General features: G+C 43.3%; 2 non-coding genes across 2 annotated transcripts; both read left to right on the forward strand.

Annotated features, from left to right (window-relative positions):
• The first annotated feature begins 4,050 nt into the window (after nucleotides 1–4,050).
• Nucleotides 4,051–4,123, forward strand: Trnat-ugu. The gene has a single exon. It is a non-coding gene; the product is annotated as a tRNA-Thr (tRNA).
• Nucleotides 4,124–14,431: 10,308 nt separating this feature from the next.
• Nucleotides 14,432–14,505, forward strand: Trnat-agu. The gene has a single exon. It is a non-coding gene; the product is annotated as a tRNA-Thr (tRNA).
• The last annotated feature ends 7,778 nt before the right edge of the window (nucleotides 14,506–22,283 follow it).

Consider the following 22,283-nt stretch of genomic DNA (forward strand, 5'->3'; position numbering starts at 1 on the left):
AGCACTCCTGAAAGAAAGGATATTGCGGAGACATGGCTTGGCCACAGCCTGGGGGATGTTTCCAGTTCTGCAAGGTTCGCATGAGAGCTTCTGTAAAGTTTGGAAGGTAGGAGACGAGGTACCGGCAGAAGTGAAGCTGTGAGGACGGGGCGTGAGTCGTGCTTGGGTAGCTCAGCTGCTAGAGCACTTGGCCGTGAAAGGCAAAGGTCCCGAGTTCGAGTCTCAGTCCGGCACACAGTTTTAATCTGCCAGGAAGTTTCATATCAGCGCACACTCCGCTGCAGTAGAAAGTACATTCTCCATAAACTCTGCAGCTCTCGATGCGGATCGTCAGCAGAAGCTCTCCGGGCATCAGCACTCGGCTTCGTATACTCAGCAGCAGAGTGCTGAGCGCCTGTCTGGCTTAATAGTCCACACGTAAAAAAACATAGACGTACAACTTAACGAGGCCATGCGCATTGTTAGTGGGTCAATACGATCTACTCCCACAAACTGGCTACCTATCTTGAACTACATTCCACCTCACGATATCAGAAGGGAAAAGTGCGCTACTATGTGACTACCAAAAGACTGCTAATAACACCGACCTTCCAATAATGGAAAACGTATTCCATGCGGAGCGAAAAAGACTAGGATCAAGACATCCCACTCTCGTTGCAGGCAGGAGTCTCACGAAAACTGAATTGAATACCATCGATGAATGGAAACGTTGCTGAAAACAAAACTGCTCCACACAATGACTTGCATCCAGAGGAAATTCCCTGGATTCGACCAGCTTCGAGCAATTTGGACAACCTTGAACCACATGCGAACGGGCCATGGACGATGTGTAGACACTCTCTACAAGTGGGGCAAATCTTCATCACGATCATGTGATTGTGGTGCGCAACGACAGACAGTTGCTCATGTTGTATCGACATGTCCGGCAAGTGCTTACAAAGGTCCTTGCGAAGATTTCCTCAAAGCGACGAGTGATGTTATATAATACATAAAAGACTATGATATCCATATATAGCTGTTGTGACTTGTGGTATTTTACGCTACGAGAGCTGGGCTTAAATGTTGACATGTAATAGTTCTGTAACCTTTGTATACATATTGCCAAACGATAAGCAAATAAATGTTGAGAAGGAAAGAGATTAATACATGTGCTTTATAAACCTGGAAAACGCATGTGACAACGTGACTTAGCATAAGATTGCAACGACAGTGAGCCGGCCGCTGTGGCCGAGCGGTTTAGGCGCTGCAGTCCGGAACCGCGCTGCTGCTGCGGTCGCAGGTTCGAATCCTGCCTCGGGCAGGAATGTGTTTGATGTCCTTAGGTTAGTTAGGTTTAAGTAGGTCTAAGTCTAGAGGACTGATGACCTCAAATGTTAAGTCCCATAGTGCTCAGAGCCATTTGAACAACAACAGTGAGTGAAAAGAGCCTGGATTGGAAAAGCAGGAGACTTACAAATTCATTATATTTGAGTCAAAATGCAGAGGTGAGGGCGAACTGGGGAAGTACCAGCTGAAATAAATTAGGAAAAAGAGTAAGACAAGCCTGTTACCTGTCTCCTATCCTTTTCAATATGTATTTAGAGAATAAATCTGAGCACTGTGCACTACATCGCAAGGGAGTAAGAAGAACTGGAGGGAGAAAATTATGATGGTTGGAGTTCGCAGACGATATGGTCTTACTAGCAACGAACGAAGCTAAAGGTAAGAGCTACACTCCTGGAAATTGAAATAAGAACACCGTGAATTCATTGTCCCAGGAAGGGGAAACTTTATTGACACATTCCTGGGGTCAGATACATCACATGATCACACTGACAGAACCACAGGCACATAGACACAGGCAACAGAGCATGCACAATGTCGGCACTAGTACAGTGTATATCCACCTTTCGCAGCAATGCAGGCTGCTATTCTCCCATGGAGACGATCGTAGAGATGCTGGATGTAGTCCTGTGGAACGGCTTGCCATGCCATTTCCACCTGGCGCCTCAGTTGGACCAGCGTTCGTGCTGGACATGCAGACCGCGTGAGACGACGCTCCATCCAGTCCCAAACATGCTCAATGGGGGACAGATCCGGAGATCTTGCTGGCCAGGGTAGTTGACTTACACCTTCTAGAGCACGTTGGGTGGCACGGGATACATGCGGACGTGCATTGTCCTGTTGGAACAGCAAGTTCCCTTGCCGGTCTAGGAATGGTAGAACGATGGGTTCGATGACGGTTTGGATGTACCGTGCACTATTCAGTGTCCCCTCGACGATCACCAGTGGTGTACGGCCAGTGTAGGAGATCGCTCCCCACACCATGATGCCGGGTGTTGGCCCTGTGTGCCTCGGTCGTATGCAGTCCTGATTGTGGCGCTCACCTGCACGGCGCCAAACACGCATACGACCATCATTGGCACCAAGGCAGAAGCGACTCCCATCGCTGAAGACGACACGTCTCCATTCGTCCCTCCATTCACGCCTGTCGCGACACCACTGGAGGCGGGCTGCACGATGTTGGGGCGTGAGCGGAAGACGGCCTAACGGTGTGCGGGACCGTAGCCCAGCTTCATGGAGACGGTTGCGAATGGTCCTCGCCGATACCCCAGGAGCAACAGTGTCCCTAATTTGCTGGGAAGTGGCGGTGCGGTCCCCTACGACACTGCGTAGGATCCTACGGTCTTGGCGTGCATCCGTGCGTCGCTGCGGTCCGGTCCCAGGTCGACGGGCACGTGCACCTTCCGCCGACCACTAGCGACAACATCGATGTACTGTGGAGACCTCACGCCCCACGTGTTGAGCAATTCGGCGGTACGTCCACCCGGCCTCCCGCATGCCCACTATACGCCCTCGCTCAAAGTCCGTCAACTGCACATACGGTTCACGTCCACGCTGTCGCGGCATGCTACCAGTGTTAAAGACTGCGATGGAGCTCCGTATGCCATGGCAAACTGGCTGACACTGTCGGCGGCGGTGCACAAATGCTGCGCAGCTAGCGCCATTCGACGGCCAACACCGCGGTTCCTGGTGTGTCCGCTGTGCCGTGCGTGTGATCATTGCTTGTACAGCCCTCTCGCAGTGTCCGGAGCAAGTATGGTGGGTCTGACACACCGGTGTCAATGTGTTCTTTTTTCCATTTCCAGGAGTGTATTAAATGAATGTCGATACAAAGAAAATAAAGTTATTGGCACTAGGGAAAAATAAAATGGTAAACATAATCCTGAATAGAGAAACTTTAGAACATGTGCAGAGCTCTAAATGCATAGGAAATGAAATTGTAAGCATCAGAAATAAAAATAAAAGGTGGAACAGCAATGCCAAAAGAGGCATTTTATTTGAAAGGGGTCTTCTTGGAGCAATATGGAGAAAGAGTTGAGGAAAAGATAGTTTACAGCATTCTGAACAGCGCATCCTCTTCTATGGTGCTGAAACGCGGACAATAAGAAAGAAAGGTGGAACAAAGAGGCAGGGGTTTGAGATGAGGAAGTAGCGGAGGGTGGAAAAAATAAGTTGGATGGATAAGGTGAAAGACAAGGAGGTATTGAGAACTGCGGGAGAGGAAAGGCAATTATTGAATGTTTTAAAAAGTGGACAGGACATATATTATGATGGACGGATGGGTTTTCAAAAACAGTCATAGAAGAATATTAGGACGGGAAGAGGAGGCGAGAAGAAAGACGGTTCAGATACTGGACAATGTGATGGACGGCAGTAGACACATATACACACACACACACACACACACACAGCAGCGTTAAGGACGAAGCGATGGGACCTTTTTTTTTTTAATTACAACACAGCTGCATCGTTCACAACGATCGGAATGGAGAACATAAACTTATACGTTCCTAACTGAAAGTACAACTCCGTGATATTAGCAACGCCACGCCGATGAGACAATGAAATGTGCGGAACAAAGATCGTAAGCAGGCAGCCATGACGATGCCGTTACTGGGGACAAGCAGCGATACAAGATAATAATAGACCAAGGTTACGCCAACTTATCGGCGCATCTCTCCCTTATCGGCACATCTCTCGGACAGCCAAGTCAGTACAGTTGCGTCTGCCTCCTTAGCTCAGGGGCTAGAGCACTGGTCTTGTAAACCAGGGGTCGTGAGTTCGATTCTCACAGGGGGCAAACATTTTAAATGGAACGACGATTTCTCATACGTTACAAATTGAAGGAGGTCATCATTATCTACGCTAAACAAGATACGTCAAAAAGTAATTAAATAAAGTAGAAGCTACTGTTGACTGAGTTAATAGAAGTGAAATGTTCATATTGTTAATATATTTGTTGACCAAAGCTCGCTACGGAAGAGGGCTACTATTTCTACTCCATCTATGCCAAAGGTAGGTTCTAATATTGTGTGCAAATTGTAATGGTACTACACTACATTGAAACAACAGTAGGCTACGAACCCTAGACAACGAGAAGGGCCGTGCTCAAATAAGGTTTTTAGACGTCCCCGTTTGGTGTATATCGAAACAGCGTTAGTCGATAACGAGACACTACGGATCATAGGGTGAAGAGGGATTAACACTGAATGTCCCACAAACGTAGCTATCAAGACAACGTTGGGGAAGGAGAACAGTCCCGGCTGTGGGGGAAACCAAAGGAAAACTAAAATTTCATAGTTCATGTTTCACTGGTAACAGCATAGTCGTGGAGTAGGCGTCGGTCGTTCGTATCGGTGTAAGGACTCCCTTGTTGTGGTTGTTGTTGTCGCTGTTGTTATTGTGACAGCAACCGTAATGGAATCACGCGTTTGTGAAGTGACCTACAGGTTTTGTTTCAGCTTTGGTGCTCCTCTACCCAAGATTCTGGAATCTGACTCATGGTTGCTTCGCAGTCATACAGGGCGTGAAAATGAATTCGGTGGACAGGCTTACGACTTTCAAAGCAATGTGTTCAACGTGTAACCGAATCATGACATCACGCAATGGATCTGTTGAATATCGTCACAATATTAATGAGTTGAGTAACGTCAACATTGCTTTAGCTGGGCTTGGCATTCGGACAAGGAAAGTTCACAATCCCCGGTTGAGATACAGCTAAACTGTGTAAAAGACGTGGGAATTATTGTCGAACTATGGGGTGGAAACATGCATTTCAGAGTTGATAATAGGGTTCGAGCTGTATGCATTGAGCTTCGCATTCTTGTCCCTTCCTGCGATAACGTAATGGGGTTCAAAGCTCTTGGTGCTTATGAAACCCAACATCGAACGTCTTACGTGTGTAATTCCGCTGGTCATCTCGATGATACAACTTCCTGCTGGTGCTGTCGCTCAAAGAGACTTCCGTGCATTACCACAGTCTTAAGCAGCCGTGGTAGGAAATTCGAACTTTCGTTCAACATCTGCTGCTTCCGATAGAATCACAGCTGCAGTCTCTGGCGAATAGATGTGTATCACGATGGATCATGATAAGGCTAATATATCACCTGGAAATGACTACAGCGCACAGTAGCTAGTGGACATTACCCCTGTTTCTACCGAGGAGGCAAAGCGCTCTTCATCAGACCAAGTTTCTCGTCAGTGCGGGTCAGCTGAACCGCAGCAAATAGACATCGTTACCGTTGCGGAAGCAGGCGCACTAACTGAACAGAGTTTGTTACCTACCTACTACTAATCGACCTATCCCGCTTGCAATATAAAATATGACCGTGGATCGCGTGTATGCCTAATGGATTTTTTCTAATTGTATAAGGCTATCTTTCCCGAAGAAGTGACACCGATAAGTAGGAGGAAAGTGTACAACCTACCCTTCTGATGGAAAGTCTACTAAAAATCAGTTATTAAACCGAACAGGGCTATAATTTGGAAAATGAAAGTTATTTTGTGCTTTCACTCACGAACAACACTGGACAGAAAGGGGTACCACTGATCATGAATCCAAAAGTTACACTAATGAACGAAAAGGAAGTAATTAACGGTCGCCAGCCCACTAGGACAATTTACATCCAAAATCCTGTATAAGATGATGGGAAAGAAAAACATGTATTATTAAACACTGACGTGGCAACTAAAGGTTGCCATGTTTTTTTTGTATTTTTTCACTAATTTTAAGGGAGTATGTAATGATAAAGAAAACTGAGAAGTCACTCTTACGTTATGTTTGGCATTAAATTTTGTAAAAGGCAATCGAGTAATGATTTGAAAATATGCAGTTAAACTGTATGTTAGTACTGAACTTCGTTACGTGAACAATGACTTTCAGTGGCTTCAGCATAACGTCATTAAAGAAATTTAGAAAAAAAGCAAGCACTTTTTACTTTGTTGTTACTTATTTTGCAAACTGGATTTCATATTATTGTCTGAACAACTGAACCTTTTTTACCGATTTGAATAAAGTTAAATACTAGAATACGTACCAAACCAAATAGCCATGTGCTCCAAGCTATATGTAAAATAAATAAAACTTCTGCACTCTTAATATGTGCATTTCTTTAGATTTGGATTTTTTCCAGTGATTGATTCTCAAACTTGAAAAATGAAATTGCTTTACTTTAGTCATATACTGAAGCCTCTGTTGTACAACAGTTAATTGAAGTAGACTGAGGCTAAAATTCTTAAAAGAGAAATTATTCATTAATAAACTGGCTATAACCATTCAATTTGTTTCTTATGACACTTAGTTAGCATATTAGGAAAAAAAAAGGAACAAGAACCCTGCTTTGTAAAAATGTCTGGGGGCAGTGAGGACACAATCGCCCTGAGTTTAACTGATTATTATTTAAATAAATCTTATCAATCAAATCACATTCAGTTGTGCTGCTGGGTTAGCCGTTACTTCAGTGCTTGTGCATACAACGAAACTCGGAGCCGACGACGAAACTGTGTTGCTGGAACTGCTGCTGTTGTTGAAGACGGTAGCATAATGTGGAGCCGTGGCTAATTATAGGAACGGGCAATTGTAATTAATACAGCCTCTTCCGCCCGTCCACTGTCCGTACTCCTGCTCTAGACATCTGGCAGAGCCTATAAGTTTCACAGTAAAACACAGGTAAATACAATGAAACGTCAACAGACTTCTACCTAAATGTGCACATACAGTGAAGCAATATCCTTACTTATTAAAAGAAGGCATTTAAATTACAAATATTTAAAATACAATTTTAAAAAAGTTATGTATCGGTAGCAGGTACCATGCATCCTGCATTTTCGGTGTTGCAAGTTCAGTAACAAACGATAAGGTCACACGACAGAACCTGCTCGCAAACATCAAAACTAGTAAACGACCGAATTATGCTAATCAGAAAAAACTCCGCGTTGCGAGCGGAGGTGCGGTCGAATCATCTCAGAAACGTAGACCAAAAGTTCATAAATTTGTAATATGCTGCTTAATGAGAGCGCAGGTCATTTGCAGTCTTTAACAAAAAGCGCAAATGAAGAACGAATGGAAACGCACTCCATGGTGGCTTGACGGTGGCACGGACGTTAACGGAATATGAAATACCGTAAAGGTGCGGATGCTTCCAGATTCCCTCTATATTAGGAATGCAGACATTCCACTACTGCAAGAGGTGACAGATGAGATTAGTGTGCTGGGTTTATGTTCGATTAACAATTTAAATAAAGGGATCTCAGCTGGTGCTGGAACCTTATTGGGTGAAGGAATATATTTTACCCAAGCGAAACCTCTTGTTAATGACAGATGGGTATCTTACAGAGTTAATGGTGTACTGGTAGATAACGTGAACACCTCTTCTGCTAGCAAGCTTTCGTTGTTCTTCATAAATGAGATACCAATAGAAGGTGATAATCCTGACGGAAATCTAATCTTTGGATGAGACTTTAACTGTGACTCAAACGTAGAGGACCAGTCATCTGACATGACCATATGTCAATAATTACAAACCTCGTTAAAGCCTCAGAACTCATCGATACCTGGAAACAGCTTTTCGTAAGCCTATGAGAACAGTCATTCCGCCATTTTCATAGACAGGGTTTATGTTTCGGCAACCCTACAACTGCGCGTAATTAACTGCGACATAGCTCCATTTGACCTCTCTGATCACTGTGTTTATCAGTGTTATGCCAATCTCCAATGTGCTGAAGTTTATCGTGGTAGAGGATACTGGAAGTTCAACGTCAGTTTGTTAGCAGACTCTCGGTGACGGAATTCACCAGGCCTGGGAGCAGGTTCTGTGATGTAAAGGTCGCTGCGGCAGAGTCATCCAATGCTTGATACATCATATCAAACGTAATCTAAGATCCGTTGTTATCAGATACGCGCATCCAAAAAAGGCACAAATAAGCGACAGATTACTACCATTACCTACACGACACGACCTATACCAAAGCAACAATATCCGTGATGCTGATACGTACCACAATATCAAGAGGCGCAAGCTGAAAAATTAAAGCCGTTCGACGAAAATAAATGGACTGTACCATCGCACGATCGCGACCGAAGACCATTCCAGGAAATGAAACAGCCTTCGTTTTTCACATGCTCAGGTGAGAAAGACGCCATAATTTTCTGTTAGTCGACTTCATAGATGAAACGAAAAATAAAAGCACTGAACACCACGGCATACTATCGAAAGTCCCCGATTACTACTGCAATCTAGACAGTAAGAAGCAAGTAAATGGACCTCTTTGTGATACCGTCCTCGAGAAAGTAATCCTCTGTGTGTCTGAGAAAGAGACTGAAACTCTTGACGTGTCGTTCGCTGGCAAAGAATTTGAGACTGCCATCAACAGTGCAGCCAAACGGAAGTCTCCCGAGCCTAACGACATCTGTGCTGAGTTCTACCAGCATTACTGGAACATCCTTGGACCTACCCTAGTAGAAATGGCGAGCTATTGTCGAGCTATTGTAACATCCCACATAAATAAGCATGGTTTCAATTTCCCAGTACTCAAGAAAGGCAGCAGGAATAGAATTGATAAAATGCGTCCAATCTCACTGCTGAACGGTGATTTTAAGATCATGAAGAGAGCGAAGAAGTTACGAATGCAAAAGGTTCTAAAAGTGAGCCTTGGGACATATTAGTATACTGCTGCGCCAGGACGAAGAATAGTTAGTTCGGTCTGTCAACCCAGACATCACACATCTTCCGTTTAAAAAGTTCCAAGACTGATGTTATTCCTGGTGTATAAACGACGTCAGTGCAGTAATTACGGTGGCAGCTTGAGCTAACAACTGTAAACATTCGACCAGTCACACGTGAGCGGACGATGTTAAACTTTAACTACTCTAGTGAAATGCTCATACGCTAATACTCTAGTGGAGTCTCGAAGTACCCCAGTAAGTTAAACGAAACTGTTAAAGAAATTTTATTTTGAATTGCGCTTTTATCACTGAATATTATAAACATTTTTACGCATTTGAGATATGATTACTAACAGTTTTGGTACACTGAAAATCTGTGGTCGGGACAAACATGATTTGAGCATTTTTCAAACACTATTTTGGTTTTCTTTTTCGCGTTTCTTGTACACATGTAGCATCTTGCTTTCTTCATGGGTCCTGCCTCCGAAGATGTTGAGGCAAGAGGAGTACCACCAAGCTTAACAACATCTCTCAGTTCACGAGAAAGGGGTAGGACATCTCGACGCTGTACATGCGGTTTTCCTAAATCCATTCCAACCCTCTGCAGCAATCCTCTTCTTTTTAAATCACCAGTTTGATCAAATTGTTTGGTGCACTGAAGCAAGACAGTAGCATTGACTCCTACTATGTTTAAAATGGCATAAAATACAGACATTGGCCATGTGCGTGTTCACCGTGATACCGAATAGTTGGCGCACATTTGGTCCAGTGCGTCCACTCCTCCTATTGTGGCATTGTAATCAATGATCATTTCAGGTTTTCTTTTTTGAGTACCTTGGTGCATAGATGAAAGCAACACAACAACTCGACCTTTCCGAAGAACATAAGAACAAATTGTCTTTCCTTCGTTATGCTCAAATAATGGAGATTCTACTGGGCGCTTTCTGTTTGGTTTGAATTCTTCTGGGATCTGCGGTTTATTTAGCTTTAGAGTGCCTAAGACAGTCAACGTTTTGACTGCCATTTGATCAGAGTTCAAGAGATGTGAACCAATTCTCTACTGTCACATTTCTACTGCTTCCCTCGATTGGTGTTATTAATTTCAAAACATCCTGTGTTGGAATTGATAATATACTTTTATTTGTCCCTTTGCCTGTGTAGACAAATGCACTGCATAAATATAATGTTCGTGAATCACAAAGGCACAGAACTTTGAGGCCGTATTTGGCTGGCCTCTTAGGCATAAATGCGAAATTTGCACCTACCACGAAAGGATACTAACATTTCATTGATTGTCACGTTCGCTCCTGGAGTACAATACTTTTGATATTTCTCTATAAAGAGTTCCCAGACATCTCTAGTAGCTGCAAGTCTGTCATCAGCCTTCCTAGCATCTCTTGTAGTAACATAATCGAAACGATAACAAGACAAAATGAATAAAAATATATGAACGCTCACAGTGGCTCAAAACACATCACGACCAGTTCCATCATTAGCAAAAAGTCCAACAACATTTTCGCGATCAGATTTCATTACTCCAGATAAATAAAACAGACCTAGAAATGCTCCCAGGTCTATTATATCTAGCGGCTTTATGAATACTGGTTGAGGAGCTCTGTATTTGATTGACATGTCGTGTATCTTCACGTTTGTATTGGTGAGTATTAGTTGAAATAAATCGTCAGTAGTGAACAATTCCAAAGCAACTAATACGTCAGTTGAATCAAGCGCCTGGAAGGCAATGAGCACGGGTACGAGTTGCAGGAGGAGCTTCTTTTGACCACCTGTAGCACTGCTTTTTTACAAAAAAATATTTGTCAGCGGAAGACCTTATACACGCCTCTTCATCCGATTCTTCACAACTACTTTCTGACGTAACTTCAGAGGTGGAATCATGATCACTTAGTATAAATTCGTCCTAATTTGCTGCGCTCTCCTCATCAGATTGCAAAAACGCAGGATCATTCACTTTATTCTTTCCAACTCGTCATCTGTTAATGACTTCGATGATGCCATTCTGAAAAATAATGCATACATACTCACATTACCTTAAAAGTTGCCGGCCGGAGTGGCCGTGCGGTTCTAGGCGCTACAGTCTGGAACCGAGCGACCGCAACGGTCGCGGGTTCGAATCCTGCTTCGGGCATGGTTGTGTGTGATGTCCTTGGGTTAGTTAGGTTTAATTAGTTCTATGTTCTAGGCGACTGATCACCTCAGAAATTGAGTCGCATAGTGCTCAGAGCCAGGGAGCCTTAAAAGTTGACGTTATCATTCAAATTTTGCTCTTTCGAAGTACTCTAAGACTTCAGTCGCGTAAAAAACTAATTGAGATAATGAAAAACAACTTACGTTAATACTCTGGTGGTATATTCTGAGACCTATTTCTCTTTGTCTCACAAAATATTACCGGAAACATCGCATCCAACACTCCGCGTTAAACGGCATCACTTCACTGAGGACTACCAAGAACACAGACGCCACCTGTGGTTCCGTTCACATACTATGTATTGTATTTACATCGCCTGGGGTTCTCCAGGACCCCACTAGAGCAGTTAAGGGTTAAGTGGTGAACGTGCAACCGTTGTGCCATCATTGATGTGTCAGATCGCAATGGAGCAACAGGCTGAACATCTCTGTATCTCTAAATAGCAAAAACAACGACCCATGCACGCCTACCGTGACTTGATTGAAATGGAAAGCGCGATCACTTCTCATTTGAAAAAAATCATCACGGGTAATGAGACTTGATGTTATTTCAAAAATACCACAAAACTAACAAAGTGCTGAATGTGTCTGTGACGTTTCGCCAATACCGAAAAAGGTGCTAATGTGAGGCGAGAGCCGAACAACATTAAAGAGAAGGACTATTCTCACAGTTTCACATTGCTGTATGAACGTGCGTTGTGAAAAAATGGAGGTAGACTATGTAAAACATCTGAGGCGTTAAACCACCATCGTCAACTTTTCTCTACTTTTTATTAATGCAGTCTCGAAAGTTTTTGAAGTGATCGGGGGTACCTGCGTATTCTGAAACAAGAAGAAATACAGCGCTACTCTTCTTCGATTTTGAGAAGGCATTTGATTTAATAAGCCATTACTATCTACTTAAGACAATGCTCAAGATGGAATTTGGCAACAGCTTCGTTTTCCAGTCAAGCAATTAATGCTTCGTTATGTGCACTGATTAACAGACGTACAAGTAAAGCAGTTAACATTGGCATGCCGTGTGGAGGAGAAGTGGCTACATGTAAAATGGAACATTATTTGGAGGAATTGGTGCTATATGCCGTTGCTCTGGAGCCATTGTTACTCAATATCAGGGACAGAATAATGGGCATCGCAATTGACTCCACGATCGCTTTCTGTATAAGGTATGCCGATCATATGTGTTTTTTGTGTGTGTGTTACGTTCCTATGGGACCAAACTGCTGAGGTCATCGGTCCCATGATATGTGTATTTGAGTATGTAGCGAACAAGACCTCACAAAGACGAGACGTAATGTCCCGCAGAGATTTACAGGAGCAACAGGAGCCAAACTCAAGACAAGGGAGATAACTTTGCTCCATACTGGTAAATGGCATCGGTGACACGAACCACATCGAGTGGTGCGAGAAATGGACCTGCCACAATTCTCTTGGCTCCACTTTGAGGCTCTGCCAGATAGGATGTACACCCGCAACCGGACAGATTAATTTAATAAAATGAGGCCACGCTAAGAATTCACACCATCAGGGAACTCAGTATCGTACAAAAGGTTCCGGCGCCAAAAACTTGCGGCCAAAAGTCAGATGTGCTAAGTGCACAGATTCTACCTGTCTCTGATCACATAGCAGACAGTACTTTCAAATTAAGGTTTGATATCCTTAACCTGCCAGTGACGAATGTATGGCAGCGTTGTACAGCTCTTCTGAGAAACTACTGGTGGCTCTTTCGTAGCCACCAATCGAGTTCGACTACAAGTGGGAATCAGCAAATTGTGAACCTCCTGCACCAATACCTACCAGTTATGCAGTACATCTTGGAATTTAGCTAAATAGACAAGATCACAAATTCCCTGCAGCACCTACCGACTTCAAAATTTCATCTAAGATGTCATGACGTGGAACGATGTAAGAAACCGTGTAGAGGTGAAGTGTCCGGATGTGAAATGGAACATAATTTGGACGGATGTTCATGATAGTAACCTACCTTCTTAAGTAGCAGTGTTATCTCAGTTTCAACGACAAAATACCAACAAACGGAAAATTAAAATAACATTCGCCGATGCTCAGCAACGGTATGTCAGATAAGCAGTCAGGTTAATATAATTACTCACGTGGCAAAGCATTAGCAATATTTAAGTATCTACGGCACAAAATAGCGATTATAGGTCGCACAGTTCCCAACTACATAAACTTAATGGGTCTTCGCCATCCTTAGAGATTAAGATATCCACGAATTAAGAACAACGCAGTAACGTGGATAATTGGACACAAACTGACTTACATACTGGTTCAAATGGCTCCGAGCACTATGGGACTTAACTTCTGTGGTCATCAGTCCCCTAGAACTTAGAACTACTTAAACCTAACTAACCTAAGGACATCACACACATCCATGCCCGAGGCAGGATTCGAACCTGCGTCCGTAGCAGTCGCGCGGTTCCGGACTGAGCGCCTTAACCGCAAGACCACCGCGGCCGGCTGACTTACATACTAACGAATCACAGTGCTACTTATACGTTCGAAGATAGCTACGCGTATCTCGAATATGAGCATTAAAAATATAATAGGGAAAAAGAAATAAGCAAAAAAGTATAGCACCGCGCTACGAATTATTGCTGACCAGTAGTTTTTACAACATCCCGTTGCGGAGAAGAAGAATTGATCTCGTTTTATTTAAAGACGAAAACTTTAAGTTTATAAGGGAACTTAACGTTACTTTCCTTTCTGTTAAGAAGATATTTCAGTTGCTATCGGACCAGCGTATGATTATAAAATACAAAAAAAGAACGAAGATAAGATTGGACTTAGTAGAACCCGCACAGAGGTATTTTAAGCCCTTCAGGCACGAATGAAACGGGAAGATACTGATGAGGATGATATTTGCTTTCTGGGGCGCTCAACTGCGTGGTTATCCGCGTCCGTAAAAATTGCCAATCTTTACTCTGTCCAGTCTCGCCACTTTCCCGAATGGTTATGGACTGATGAGGACAACACTAACACCCAGTCCCGTAACTGGATGAGACCCGAATATCTGGTAGAATTTCAAGTACCCTTTGCCACGCACGTCACTATGCTTCACAGAGTAACGAAGTAAAGCACATTCTCGGCGAGAAACGCGCGCTATGAGAACCAGTATCAGCTGCGCCAGCTGTTCTGATGACGTCACACGCAACAAGTGTAGGGACCAGCTGCTCACTGCGGAGTCAGGGACTTCAGGCTACCCTCAACACACACCCACAAGGCGCCGTGGCTTAGTTGGTTAAAGCGCCTGTCTAGTAAACAGGAGATCGAGGGTTCGAATCCCTCCGGTGCCTTAAAATAATTTTTCTTCACGCAAATATGAAATTAATGACTTGTGGTAAGAGACGTTAAGCGCCATCACAGCCCGTCACCGTGTGTTACGTAACAGTATGGTAATTACAGTACCAATAGTATTCTCTCTTTTTTAATACTCTCAGAATGATATTATCCATCGACTGGAATATTATTTTCCATTATGTTCGAAACATCGCTCTAGAATAAGGACGAAATCGTTAAAAATATTTAACACACGCGCTTGGAACGTTACAGTGTACTGAATCCATTATAATTACAAATGCAGAATCGTATAACGTGTCTGTGACTTTGTGTGTGTGTGTGTGTGTGTGTGTGTGTGTGTGTGTGTGTGTCGCCCCATTTCCAAAGCTCTTCGAGCAACCACTTCTACATAGAAAAAAAATTTAATCAGTTACATAAAATAATTCAGATGTTACTTCATTTAACGCTTTGACATTCCTGTAATGTTCTATAGAAAGGCGTCCTGCCTGACTCAGTCACAGCGATTCCCATCACAACGGAATAAACAAGATACCGAAGCAATTCAGAGGTATGCTGCTAGCGTTACTGAAACGGCCCAGGAGATTAGATAGCAAAGAAGATGATATTTTCTCGAAACGCTATAAAGGCAGTTTAGAGCAATGGCCCTCAACTTTTTTGAACTTAGCACCCGATTGTTGCGTTGGAACTGTACCCTCGTCCACTCATTACACTGTGTGCTAATGCACGAAGATGTAGACTGGGATGTTAAAGGGTTTGTCTTCTCATCCCTAACAACGATCTCGCTATGATTAACAGATGGAGTTACAGTGTCATGGGAGCAGCGCTTCGTTGTTGTAGTAGGTGTTAGGCAGCATCAAATGCATGTTGTGTGAAATCCTTCTCATGTTCCACATCATCAGCGTTTGGTCGGTTTTGCTTTGTTTCCTCTTAACCGTTTTGCAACTGGTCGATTCTGCAAGAATTGCATGCTGAGCAGCCTGTTCCCTATATTTCGAAGTTTTCCCGAGCCTTTTTGTATTTATGTGGCCTCTAACCGTCCAGAAATTTAGCCATTTATCTTGTTACTTAACATTTTTACAATTACATATTCATTTGTTAAGTTTATAGTGAAGTTTCGATAAATCTCACTCTTCCTTAATGACATGTTATCGTTGCAAATAGAACAAACATATAAACTTTCATATGTTTATCATTTTTTAATTTTTTTCTGATGTAAAATTCTTACGCTGAGGATGTAAATAACTGACAATAGTATTTCACACGTAGTTATGTTTTACGGGTTTCATCATTGGATATAACTAACTGTGCATAAATAAACAGTTATAAAGATGAGTACAGGTGGTTTCTTTTTCTGGTATGCACCCGTGGAGTCAATAAGTAAAGCAGATGCTGTGACTCTGTGTCTTCACATCTTGGAATTTGGAGATTAATGTCCTTCTCTTGAAACTATCTTGCCATGTGGACATAGATTTTTCGCTGTCGAGCAAGATTCCTGACAGTTATGAGTAGGGGAACTGGCATTTTGACGAGGACCTTACAGGATTGGCCTGCTGACAGGTATAGTGGAAACAGCTGAGCAGTAGGTGGTTTACATCTTCCCATTCTGATAGGCGATCATCGCAGTATCGAGATACTGACACTTTCATTCCTTAGAGATACACTGCTGGCCATTAAAATTGCTACACCAAGAAGAAATGCAGATAATAAACGGATATTCATGGGACAAATATATTATACTAGAACTGACATGTGATTACATTTTCACGAAGTTTGGGTGCATAGATCCTGAGAAATCGTTACCCAGAACAACCACCTCTGGCCGTAATCACGGCCTTGATGCGCTTTGGCATCGAGTCAAACAGAGCTCGGATGGCGTGTACAGGTACAGCTGCCCATGCAGCTTCAGCACGATACCACAGTTCATCAAGAGTAGTGACTCGCGTATTGTGACGAGCCAGTTACTCGGCCACCATTGGCCAGGCGTTTTCAATTGGTGAGAGATCTGGAGAATGTGCTGGCCAGGGCAGCAGCCGAACATTTTTTGTATCCAGAAAGGCCCTTACACGACCTGCAACATGACGTCGTGCATTATCCTGCTGAAATGTAGGGTTTCGCAGGGATCGAATGAAGGGTAGAGCCACGGGTCGTAACACATCTGAAATGTAACGGCCACTGTTCAAAGTGCCGTCAATGCGAACAAGAGGTGACCGAGACGTGTAATCAATGGCACCCCATACCATCACGCTGGGTGATACGCCAGTATGGCGATGACGAATACACGCTTCCAATGTGCGTTCACCGCGATGTCGTCAAACAAGGATGCGACCATCATGATGCTGTAAACCGATCCTGGATTCATCCGAAAAAATGACGTTTTGCCATTCGTGCACACAGGTTCGGCGTTGAGTACACCATCGCAGCCGCTCCTGTCTGTGATGCAGCGTCAAGGGTAACTACAGCCGTGGTCTCTGAGCTGGTAGTCCATGCTCCTGCAAACGTCATCGAATTGTTCGTGCAGATGGTTGTTGTCTTGCAAACGTCCCCATCTGTTGACTCAGGAATCGAGATGTGGCTGCACGAGCCGTTACAGCCATGCGGATAAGATGCCTGTCATCTCGACTGCTAGTGATACGAGGCCGTTGGGATCCAGCACGGCGTTCCGTATTACCCCCCTGAACCCACTGATTCCATATTCTACTAACAGTCATTGGATCTCGCCCAACGCGTGCAGCAATGTCGCGATACGAGAAACCGCAATCGCGATAGGCTACAATCCGACCTTTATCAAAGTCGGAAACGTGAAGGTACGCATTTCTCCTCCTTACGCGAGGCATCACAACAACGTTTCACCAGGCAACGCCGGTCAACTGTTGCTTGTGTATGAGAAATCGGTTGGAAACGTTGTGTCACCACCGGCGCCAACCTTGTGTGAATGCTCTGATAAGCTAATCATTTGCATATCACAGCATCTTCTTCCTGTCGGTTAAATTTCGTGTCCGTAGCACGTCATCTCCATGGTGTAGCATTTTTAATGGTCAGTATGTAGGATAACACCCGTGTCCATCTTGAATTCTTATTATTGATATTATAAGACGTCGTGAAAGCTTTAAGTCGGAATACGAGGGCAAGATGAAAAGCAATGTCTCAGAATTTTTTTATGTGACACCTCTTAAAATTTCTAAATAACAAATGTTATTAACATTCTACATCTTTATTCTTAATATTAACATATATTTAACATGGCGGTGTGTCATGTAATTTTCCCAGTGCGTGAGAAACGGCGGGCTGTAATCGCGTTTCGAATTCGAAGGGTTTGTCCATACATGCTGCGCCCTGTCCTTCAGCACGACAATACCAGACCACACACGAGCCCTGCGACACTTTAACAATCCGACGCCTTGGGTTCACTGTCGTCGGTCATCCACTATACAGTCCCGATTTGGCACCATCAGATTTTCATTTGTTTCCAAAACTTAAAAAACACCTTCGAGGATTTCACTTTGATAGTGATGAAGCGGTGTATGCAGACGTAAGGTTGTGGCTCCGTCAGCAAAGTCAAACATTCTACTGTGACGTTATCAACAAACTGGTCTCTCGTTGGGACAAACGTGTTCGTCGCTAGGGTGACTGTAGTGAGAAATAAATGTGCAGAAATGAAGAGTGCAGATGTAGAACGTTAATAAGGTTTGCCAGCCGCGGTGGCCGAGCGGTTCTAGGCGCTTCAGTCTGGAACCGCGCGACTGCTACGGTCGCAGGTTCGAATCCTGCCTCGGGCATGGATGTGTGTGATGTCCTTAGGTTAGTTAGGTTTAAGTAGTTCTAAGTTCTAGGGGGCCGATGACCTCAGATGTTAAGTCCCATAGTGCTCAGAGCCATTTTTGAATAACGTTTGTTGGTACTTACATTATAGGGTTTCAAATGAAAAACGACCTAAATATACCAAATTTTAAAGTTACGGTCATGTAAGCCGCCACGCCCCCTTTATTTCTGTTACAAAAACCAGTATTATTTCGAAAAGAACTGTGACTTTTCTGTTTCCAGCAATTATACGTATGATATACATTGTATATGTTGGTAACAGTGCAGGTTTCTAGTGTCTGTAAATGATTGTCTTTGCTAGTATTTACTTTTGTTTCGCTGAAGCAGTTTGTTCACGTGTTACTGAATGTTTGTTGCCCAAGTGCTACATATATTTGTGGAAGTTCATATCCTTTAGTGTGCAATAAATACGAACTATGCCACGCATCAAGAAATTCAACAAAAGGAAATTCCGTGGTAACCAGTTCACAAACAAAGCAAGCCACACTGTTGAAAGTAACCTATGTATCAGTTCGTCAGGGAAGAAACTCCCACATGACACACCTCCTGGTGATTCAAATTTTTGTGTTAACAATGACGCTGTTTGTAGTGGATTTGTTGTTGTTGATGTGGGCACCTTATCTTCTTTGATAAAGGAAGTGGCGAAATGTAAACAACGTGATGGTGTAGGCTGTCTGGGAATAACTGAACAACAAAGTAGCAGGAAGGGTATAGCGTCAAAACTGGTTGTTCTGTGTAGACCCCGCAACAAATCTACCATGAAAATGGCTTCGAACGTTGTGCATAATTCATATGATGTGAATTTCAAGTTAGTGTATGCAAAGCGTGCAATAGGAAAAGGAAAAAAGGCTGCTAAAACGTTTTGTGGTTTGATGGACCTTCCTCCTCCTCCCAGTAGGCTCAGCAAGTACATAAAAATAGTTTTAGGTGCCTTGACGGTTGTGTCTAAAGCATCCATGAAACGTGCAGTAGAAGAAACTGTAAATATTAATGGAACCAGGGACACTGGTGTTGCACTTGACGGGACATGGCAACGTCGAGGACATTGTTCCTTGAATGGTGTTCTAAGTGCTACTTCTCTGGAGAATGGAAAAGTTGTTGATGTTGAGTGCTTATCTAAGTACTGACACACCTGCCATGGTAACACTGAAGGACATATTGAACATCAGTGTTCTAAGAATTATGATGGTTACACTGGAGGTATGGAGTGTGATGGAGCTCTAAAAATATTTCAGAGGTCGGTGTACGTTTATAACGTTAGATATACGAAGTACCTAGGCGATGGGGACTCTAAAGCTTTCAATAAAATTAATGAGTTCAATGTTTATGGTGATACCTTGGTAACAAAACTGGAGTGCTGTGTACAATCGAAAGAGAGGATGGGTGCTAGATTGAGAAAGCTACGAAGAGAAATGGAAGGAAAGTCGCCATCTGATGGAATATCTCTGTCTGGCCGAGGCAGATTGACAGAAACTGAAATAGACCTTCTTCAGAGGTATTATATACTGGCCATTAGACGAACTGCTCCTCTGAATGATGTTACAGCAATGAAAAAAGCTGTATGGGGCACCTACTTTCATAAGCTGTCCACAATGACCACCCTGTTCACGTACTTTGCCCCAAAGGAGCAGATTCTTGGTGTGGTTACCAAAAAGCAAAAGAAAGCGGTTATAAATGCCATCATAATCATTCTCTTCCTGAGGCTGTTATGAATGAAATAAAACCAATTTTTAGAGACCTGAGTGACCCTGTTTTACTTAGTAAATGTCTTCTTGGGGGCACTCAGAATACAAATGAAAGTTTGAACCATTGCATATGGAAAAGATTACTCAAGAATGTTTTTGTAGGACTAAATACATTAAAAATTGGTGTACTAGATGCAGTGATATCTTTCAATAATGGAGTGATAGGAAGGTTGGAAGTGCTGAGAAATTTAAGCATAAAATGTGGCTCTAATATGGAATATCAATTGCTTGCGTGTGACAGACAACGGGTGCATGAAGCTGAAAGATTCGCTCTTCAAGTTACCAAAGAACCAAGAAGTGCTAAAAAGAATGCCAAGAGGAGGCTTGAAGATGAAGAAATGCTACAGGATGAAGACTATGCTTCAGGAATGTTCTGAGGCACAGCTTAATTGGACTCATATCTTCATTCGCAATTTCCCGTAAGTTGTATTTTTCATTATTCAGGTACCGTACAAATATTTCCTAAAGTTTATAAAGCATTGCTCTAATTTTTTTCTGTAACTTGCAATAGTCCATACTTATGTAGTAGACCTATGCTTTATTACAGAAAGTTTGTCGCTTGCTACTTCTCCACTTTTCATGCAGTAAAAGTGTTGCATGAGGCATGACCTTATTACTTCTTTAGTACTAGCTGTACTCGCGCCGTCTTTTGCAGAAATAGGACGTCAGGAACAATGCCATGCTCGAAAATTTCCGCATCATGCGTGATGTATAAATTTATGATTTCTTTGCTACTAACTCTATTCGCAATAAATTTCGTAGCCAGAGTCCACATATGCCGCTGAATGCGCCTAGGATATTATAACACTGTGCGACATGTAATACAGGAAATAACATCTACATCTACATGCATACTCCGCAAGCTACCTGACGGTATGTGGCGGAAGGTACCTTGAGTACCCCTATCGGTTCTCCCTTCTATTCCAGTCTCGTATTTTTCGTGGAAAGAAGGATTGTCAGTAAGACTCTGTGTGGGCTCTAATGTCTCTGATTTTATCCTCATGGTCTCTTCGCGAGATATACGTAGGAGGGAGCAATATTCTGCTTGACTCCTCGGTGAAGGTATGTTCTCGAAACTTCAACAAAAGCCCGTACCGACCTACTGAGCGTCTCTCCTGCAGAGTCATCCACTGAAGTTTATCTATCATCTCCGTAACGCTTTCGCGATTACTAAATGATCCTGTAACGAAGCGCGCTGCTCTTCGTTGGATCTTCTCTATCTCTCCTATCAACCCTATCTGGTACGGATCCCACACTGCTGAGCAGTATTCAAGCAGTGGGCGAACAAATGGCTCTGAGCACTATGGGACTCAACTGCTGAGGTCATTAGTCCCCTAGAACTTAGAACTAGTTAAACCTAACTAACCTAAGGACATCACAAACATCCATGCCCGAGGCGGGATTCGAACCTGCGACCGTAGCGGTCTTGCGGTTCCAGACTGCAGCGCCTTTAACCGCAGGGCCACTTCGGCCGGCAGGGCGAACAAGCGTGCTGTAATCTACTTCCTTTGTTTTCGGATTGCATTTCCTTAGGATTCTTCCAGTGAATCTCTGTCTGGCATCTGCTTTACCGACGATCAACTTTATATGATCATTCCATTTTAAATCACTCCTAAAGCGTACTCCCAGATAATTTATGGAATTAATTGCTTCCAGTTGCTAACCTGCTGTATTGTAGCTAAATGATAAGGGATCTTTGTTTCTATGTATTCGCAGCACATTACACTTGTCTACATTGAGATTCAATTGCCATTCCCTGCACCATGCATCAATTCGCTGCAGATCCTCCTGCATTTCAGTACAATTTTCCATTGTTACAACCTCTCGATGTACCACAGCATCATCCGCAAAAAGCCTCAGTGAACTTCCGATGTCAGCCACAAGGTCATTTATGTATATCGTGAATAGCAACGATCCTACGACACTCCCCTGCGGCACACCTGAAATCACTCTTACTTCGGAAGACTTCTCTCCATTGAGAATGACATGCTGCGTTCTGTTATCTAGGAACTCTTCAATCCAATCACACAATTGGTCTGATAGTCCATATGCTCTCACTTTGTTCATTAAACGACTGCGGGGAACTGTATCGAACGGCTTGCGGAAGTCAATAAACAAGGCATCTACCAGGGAACCCGTGTCTATGGCCCTCTGAGTCTCGTGGACGAATAGCGCGAGCTGGGTTTCACACGATCGTCTTTTTCGAAACC

The sequence above is a fragment of the Schistocerca piceifrons genome, chromosome 2, assembly GCF_021461385.2.
Source record: "Schistocerca piceifrons isolate TAMUIC-IGC-003096 chromosome 2, iqSchPice1.1, whole genome shotgun sequence".
Taxonomy (NCBI): Eukaryota; Metazoa; Arthropoda; class Insecta; order Orthoptera; family Acrididae; genus Schistocerca; species Schistocerca piceifrons.